Source organism: Vigna unguiculata, chromosome 11 (assembly GCF_037176805.1).
Source record: "Vigna unguiculata cultivar grain cowpea cultivar isolate G323 ecotype 2 chromosome 11, ASM3717680v1, whole genome shotgun sequence".
NCBI classification, from domain to species: domain Eukaryota; kingdom Viridiplantae; phylum Streptophyta; class Magnoliopsida; order Fabales; family Fabaceae; genus Vigna; species Vigna unguiculata.
In genome coordinates, this window is record NC_140802.1 from 30,065,369 (window position 1) to 30,073,795 (window position 8,427).

Here is an 8,427-nt window from a genome sequence, read left to right on the forward strand (position 1 = left end):
TACCAACGGTTAATGGACAAGGTTTTCAGTCATCTAATGGGACAATGTGTCGAAGTATATGTTGACGATATGGTTGTCAAGTCTCCAAGCCACCACCAACATGCCAAGGACCTCTCGACGGTTTTCTCCGCACTACGCCAATACAACCTTCACCTCAACCTTGACAAGTGTGTATTCGGCATCGACCGTGGTAAATTTCTTGGGTTTATGTTGACCCAACGCAGCATAGAGGCCAATCCCGAAAAATGCAAGGCAATTATCGAGATGCGCAGTCCCGCTACCATCAAAGAGGTCCAACGCCTCATAGGCCGCCCCACAGCCATTTCCCGCTTCCTACCCAAACTGGCTGAACAAACCCAACCCATAGTCCAACTCCTAATGAAATCCACCCGGTTCACGAGGACTGACGATTGTGGGATTGGTTATCCAAGAAATAGATCTAGAATAGTGACAAATAACAATACTGTAGAATTCATAACTCTTAAACATTTTAATATCATGTCATTGTACAAAATTCAGTTTAATTTTTACTAGCATATGTAAACTGAAAAAAATACTCATTCAAACATATCAAACGATATTTCCTTACTTTTTTTTTAATTATTACATCTCAAATTTAAAAGGTTGTTAAATCTATAAAAGTGATACATTAATACTCCAAAACAGTGTATAGAATATATAAAAGTATAAGTAACTACATCACATTGAAACAATTTGAAGAAAAATAATATTTTGGTTAGAAAAAGAAAGTTTGTCAGTATTAGTACAAAAGTGGACTTTAGTATACTTTGTGTATATCATAAACAGGCAATAATAGAGTATAAAAATTGGAAAAAGGTGATGGTCCAAGCAAGTGAGGCTGCCTAGGTATTTTTTCGGAGGGTGGTTGCAACAGCTTGTTATCCCTCCACTGTTGGGAGGTAGCTGCTCTGTGAAACCAGCCTCACGCAGTACCCTCTTGTTTAAGAGAGATGGGACCTATGCCTTCACACAAGTCCCATCACCCAACTCTCAACTTGGAATGGGCAAGCCAACTTTTGGCATCCACAACTCCAACCAGGGAGCCTCAAAGTTGTTCCATCACCTTCGTGCCCCCACTTGGGTTACAAACTCTTGTTACTTAGCTCGGCGAGAACACAACCTTTTCATCCACTATATAAAGTTTCTTTTCTTTCACATTCCACACAATGTGGGACTTTTACATTACATTGCATAAATGGGAAACTATACCAATCCTTATAAAAAAATATGGTTCAAATGCACTAACACACATTCACAACCTTGTATCTCTCTTTACATTTTTTAACATAGGCATGTTACCATCTTTGTTTCTCTCTTTACATTTTTTAACAAAGGCATGTTACCATCTTTGTTTCTCTCTTTCCCTCTTGTTTCATACTGTCAATGCTCTTATAAATTGCTATCTTTTTGTCAAGTTTTAAATTAAATTGACATTTAGGTTGTCAATCAAATATTTTCGAAATATATTTTGTATTAATTGATTTCTTAAAGATGAATTATAAAATACAAATACGTGTTTCCAAATTCTTTTATATTAAACTTCCATCTTTTTGAATGATAAAATAGATAGTTCATTTAAATTTTAAGTAAAGTGATTTTAGATTTTTTATTTTATGTTAAATATTTGTTATCTATTATTATAGTCAATTATTCTGAAGAAAAACAACGTATCGTCTAATACTTTCACTAAAACAATCTATTAATAGTCGATTATTTTAAATAAAAATTGAACCAGTTCAATCAAATTTGATATTATATATAATCTTTTATTGATTCATTTTATCTTTCACATATAAACTCAAAAATAATCATTCAAACATATTAAATTTAAGAAGAAAATGTTGTTAAATCTATCGACCTTTATATTTCAAAATAATTTACATGTGTATAAAAATATAGGTAAAGATAACATATTAAAAAAAAATTAAGATAATAACATTGTAGTTAGAATTGACTTATAAAATTGGACTTTAGTATAGTTTATGTATATCAGACTATTTACTTTATATAAAATCTACAGAAAAAACATTATTTACACTACATAAAAGGTAACTTTTTGGTGATTAAATAAACGGTTAAAAATATGTTAATTTTTTTAACCGTTACATTTGTTTTATGTTAGTTTTAAATTGGTATGCATGTAGTTAAAATTGTGATTTGGATGAGATTTTTCTCAAAATTTGTTTCTATTCTTGTGCAACTAAAATATCTTCTGCTTGATTTTCTGTAGGATGGGATATATACATAGATCTACATAAGTTTGAATTCTCAAAAGATTATTGTCCAAGAGTGGTGATTAATTGACATCACAAATGACAAAAAAACATTGATTTAACACTATAAATTAATTGTATTTTATTTTTTAATTTAAAATTTATAATATGTATTATTATAATATTGAAGAGAGTGTGAAATGAATGTAGTTTTTAGATGAGTTTGAAAGTAGTGTTTTTCGTTATCGAAAGTGGTATTTAGTTGAAGAATAGATTGTGCTTGTTCTGAAATATTATGATGGTGAATATTCATAGTTTATACACTAAGGCAATTTGACAGGAGTATTAAATTTAAAAATTTTAACTTTATATATGGATTAGTATTAACATGTCCTTGTAAGTTGTTGAAATAAAAAGCATGGATCATATCCCCGGCCTCGTCAACCACCGAACTCCGTACACCAGTGCAGTAAAGACTTTCTGTTCCGGTTATTTTCCACATTTTGTCTCGGATCTGGAACCGAGGCATATTGGGACGAGGCTAAAAGGTATACCTTTTTGACCTCGGTTATCACCCAAAGCCATAGACCCAATTTTATGTCTCGGGTCACTTAGGATCGAAGCCATAGGTGATAATTTTTTTTTAATTCAAATTTTCGCAGGCCACCATGGCAGACTGAACCTCACCCTTTTGCTCACTCATGGCTGCTGCAGAGTTATCACAACCACCACTGAACTTTTCGATGATCCGATGAATCCAAACATGCAATTAAGGTGGACACTAACTAGTGAATGATAAATTCTCAAATCATGATCACGAACCCAAACTCCCTCTAGAGTACCAAAACAAACTTGTTGAAAACAACGGCAAGGGTATCAAAAAAAATTGAAAGGATCCTCCAAGAAGAACTTCAACTGTGCAGCCCTTTTAGCAGTGGAGAACCTCACAACAGGTGCCCTTGACATGCAATCCCTCAAAACAACACTGCTGGCCCCACCAGATGCATATATGGCTTTGCACCCTTGATTGGTGCTAGCAACAAGGCACCCCTCCGTGGTGGCCATCGGCACCGTGTACTCGAACCCGTCCAGCAGCAACGGCCCCGCCACCCCCACAGGAATCTGCACGTATCCCACCGGCAAATCCGCCAGCACGCTGTCCAACACCCTCCCCGCCTCCATCACCACGTGAAGGAGGAAGAAAGGGAAAGTGAAGGAAGGGCTCGTGCTCGCGGAGAGAGAGAGAGAGAGTGGAATTAGAGAGGCGCTGGCGCGGGGAGGAAGAAGGGTTCACGAATTTCGAACCCTAAATAAACCCTATGGCTTCGGTTGTTAGAGGAACTGAAGCCATTGACCCCCTTTTGGCACCGGGTCTCCTTGGACCGAGGCCTATACCCCTGACTTCCAGCCACTTTTTGGCTTCGGGTCCTACTAGACCGAGGCCTATACCCCTCTTTGGCACCGATTTTGAGCGAACCGGGGCCTATACCCCTTTTTGGCTTCGGGTATTTGGAGAACCGAGGCCTAAAACTTGGCTCTAATTGCAAAAATACCACCGCACCATTATATGCTTCAGTTTTTGGCCAATCGAGGCATATAAGGCGAGGTAAAATGGGAATTCTGCACTAGTGGTACCGGAGGAGATACCACTTTTCTTCAAGTGAGAAGCAGGCTACCACCATAAGCACCACTCTGAGTCTAATATTACAAGTGCCACCACCTTTTACACTCCTGTTTGTATTACAAGCTATCACGACCTAGCTTAGCAATCCCTCTTGTAAGTCAAAGGCTTATAAGCCCTCTATCTTCCGTTAACTCTTCAATGTGGGACTTCAAAAAGAAAGAAGAGGTATGCAGTGGCGGATCTTGACCAAGAGTTTTGGAGGGGTCAGAATAATATAATTTTTTCATCATTTGATTGGACCATTAGTATAACACTTTAAAAAATGACTCTTCTATAAACAATTGGATCGTTAGATTGGATTATTAGTATAATGCTTTAAATACTTTAGAAGATGTGAAGAAATATAATTTAACTTGTTTTCATTTTCACGTGTAGCTTCCCTTTTACTACTTCTACAAAATAAATTCATTATTTTATTCTTCATCTATATGCTTTTTTTTTAATATATTAAAAAATAATTTATCATAATCTAATAAAATATTGAGCGACATAAGTATTAGAAGAAAAATATATTATAATCAAGTCACAATTAAAAATCGGTTATAAAAAAACACATAATACATGATTTTTTTCTTCTATAATCATAAAAGGTTCATGAGATAAAAAATAATTTTAATAACTATTAAAGTAATATTTCATCATTAAATAAGACAAGAGGGAGTTACATTTTGTTTCTTCGAGAAATGAAGGAAACAGATGAGAAATGAGAGCAAACATAATGAGTATGTGTCTAACTTCATTTTTCTTAAAAAAAAACATATGATAGTGAGAGATGAGTACAATTTTGTTAAAATTTTAAAAGGCAATGACAAAAGAAAATAAAAAATATTTTAATAAATGTTTGATTTAATTACTCTTTTGGTTACGGTTTTCAAAAATGTAAGTTGATCTTCCAATTCTTTTAGTTTCAATTTAGTGACAATTTGATATTTTTAGACGAAAACAGATACTAGAAGACTAATTAAACCTAAATATATTTTTTTATTATTTATTATTTATTAACATTAACTATTGTATTTTATAAAATAAATAAAGAGACACAATTTAATTATCATCAATTTCTAAAATATACTATTTATAATTTTAAAAATTTCAAAATTTTTAAAAATTAAAAAAATGGATATATAATTTTGAAAAAAATCAAAAATATTTGGGGGGGCCTAGGCCCATCCCTGCTTCTATGAGGCTCCACCTATGGAGGTATGGTACTTGGCTACGTTTTCGATTTGAGTGTTTTGAGATGTTGGAGAAACAACCATTAAAGCAGGGACAAATCATTCATAGGGCAGGGAGGGGCCATGCCACCCCCCCCCCCCAAATATTTTTTATTTTTTTTTAAATTATATGTATGTTTTTGAAATTTTTTAAAATTATATTTATATTTTTGAAATTATTTTAAATTCTATATATTTTTAAAAATTATATGTAGTATATTTTAGAAATTAATGGAAATTAAATTGTGTGACTTTTTATTTTTTTTTATAAAACACAACCTTTAATCTTAACAAAGTTGGTCATGTAGTGTTTTTTAGTCTCAATTTGGTTTCGATTTTTGAAAAAGTTGATGCAATTTGGTTATTTTCATTAAATTTTTTGAAGCGAATCAAAAGAGTTTTGATACACTTGGGTTATGTTAATTGCACCAACAAAACAAAACATCCTTATTAATCGTTTCAATTTTCAACAAATTGAGACTAAAAAAACATTAGACAACCAACTAGACATTTTTGGACAATAAAGAAACAAAAAATATCATTAAACCAAATATTTATTAAGATATTTTTTATTTCTTTCTCATTGTCTTTCTAATTTTTCACAAATTGTATCATCTCTCATTCTCATATGTTTTCTTTTTTCTTTTTGAAGAAAAAAAAATTACACACACTCATTTTTTTTTTTTGATTTCTCATTTGTTTCTTTCTTTCTTAAAAAAAGAAGGTAACTCTCTATCGTCTTCCCTGATAATAAAATATTAGTTGAAGAGTTATTAACATGATTTTTTTTATCTTACAAGCCTTTTGCAAATTCATTTTTTTATGAATATATAAGATAAAATTTGTATTCTAATATTATTTTGAAAAAAAAATATTTATATAGATAGGAAAATAAAATAATAGATTTATTTATTTTTAAATGATTAAAGGAAAGCTATTCATGAAGATAAAAACAGATACATTCCACTTCTTCATATATTTTAAAATATTATACTAATAATCTAATCTAATGATCCAATTGTTTAGTTTAAAGAATTATTTTTTGAAACATTATACTAATAATCTAGTTTAATTATAAAAAAATTATATTATTTTGGGCCTTCCAAAATTTTTAGTCAAGATCCGTCACGTCACTGCATTAAAGAATATGTCCTGTCCATAAAACAAATACTTTCAAAACCAAGTTTCTGTTCTGCAGACGATGGTGAGATGAGATATATTTGAGGGAGTTTCAACACTTTTTCTTTCTTCACTATGTCTCATCGATTACATGCACTTCGTTTGACATTTCATTGCAATGAGAAGGACATGAACCTACGTACTCCCTAATAACTTCAAACAATGAGACACAGATCCTTCAGAGGTGCTCTCTTCGTCGTTTCGGAAATCATCAGATTGCTGTCATTCATTTCCATAAGCACTTTGAAATGTTTAGTTTTACTATATTATGTTCATATTCTCTGTGTTTTTAGTTTTGATTGACTATTCTCTTACCTTTTGAATTCTTATCCTCCAGTTATACAGATTTTAGTGAAATTAACTTGGAAATAAATTATTTGCTGTTTGAGAAAGATATTTTTAAGATGAGTTTAGAAGATCTTCCGAGCATCATATTTTGAAATGTATTTAATGATTTGATCTTAACGTTAACTTCTTGTTTATATGATGTATAGCTTTTTATGTGTATATATGATCAATTATTTACGAAAACAACAAGTTGAACTCATGAGTTTGAGTGTTTAGATATTTAGGAGAAACAACCACTATAGAATTAGTCCTGTCTAAAAACAAAAGTTTTGACAAGTTTCTGTTCTCTGTTATGGAGGATCGTGAGATTAGATCTAAACTAACAAAAGGTTAGAATCGTACTTATATCTAACAAAAGATATGGAAAACTAAATATAAGTACGATTCTAACCTTTTGTTAGTTTTGATTCACTATTGTCTTTCCTTTTGATTTCTTATCCTCTACTTATACAGATTTTAGTAAAATTAACTTGGAAAGAAATCATTTCTTGTTTGAGAAAGATATTTTTAAAAGAATGCTTCCTGTTTTCATTTGTCAAATAGGTTCATTGGCCAAATGACAAAACTTATCAAAAGATTTATCTAACAAAGTGTTAAAGTTCTTCACAAATGTTTTTAATAAAAACACTGTCAACAAGTTCTTTTGGATAAAAGAAATTCTCTATGAAAAAGGGGCTTGTGCTTCTCAACTAAGGTGAATCATTGTAAAATGTTTTCCTGTAATTTATTCTCATATGTTAAATTAAAATTAAAATATTATTCTAAATAGTTTAAAATTGAATAAGTGCAAATATTATAAAAAATATATACACAAAAAACATATTATTAAATATATCTTCATGATAATGCTAAATGTAAAGGATATTTCTTCACGTTGGACATGAGGAATGTAATCTTCACACTGTGGTGAAGTAAAAAACCTTTATTAATTAAGTTCCTAAATTTCCAAAAAACAAATTAAGTTCCTAAGCTCGATCAATTGTGGTCATTCATTCTCTTATCTTTCTGCACTAATCTATAACAATATATAAAGGAGATTCCCCTTTTTGTGTCCACTTTTCAAAATACCGATTTTACCCTTTAAATATAATAATTTATTAAATTTTTAAAAATTGATCGTTATTTTTACAAATTTTTTATAAAATCGGATGTCTATGCTTCTTCTCTTCTTCTTTATCAATGGTTATTCTTTTATCTGTTCTGATATATTTCACTTTATTTTTATCTGTTCTGATATATTTCTTCTTTATTTTTAACTTAATAACATTATAATATTATCACCTACTAATATAATATCACGCATATTTAAAAAGTACATACACACAGGCGCGATAGCGCCTGTGTTACGCTAGTAATATCAATGTAAATTAAAAAATATAAAACGGTAAAGAAAATATTGTTAAAATGTCAGAAGTTGGATTTGAATCCACGTCCTCTTTCAAAGACCAAAACTTGAGTCTAGCGCCTTAGACCACTCGGCCATCCTGACACAAATGCAAGTCTCAAGCCTAGCTTGTATATACTATATTTATATATTTAATAAAGCTATATAAAAAAGTACGTGTAATTAACCCTTAACCCTAAAAGGAATATGCATTCAAATAGAAAAATTCCTCTCATGCTTTAACTGTTCGTATGATGTGTTTTCTTCACATATCGGACATGCTCTATGACATCTCACACTATAACCTGACAATTTTCCATATGTAGGAAAATTATTGATTGTACAAAATAATATGGCATGCATTTGGAAAGGTACATTAGCAAA

At 31.2% G+C, this 8,427-nt stretch overlaps 1 non-coding gene across 1 annotated transcript; it reads right to left on the reverse strand.

Moving 5' to 3' along the window:
- Positions 1-833: 833 nt before the first annotated feature.
- LOC146881748 (signal recognition particle RNA) lies at positions 834-1,130 on the reverse strand. The gene has a single exon (XR_014986844.1).
- Between the last annotated feature and the right edge of the window lie 7,297 nt (positions 1,131-8,427).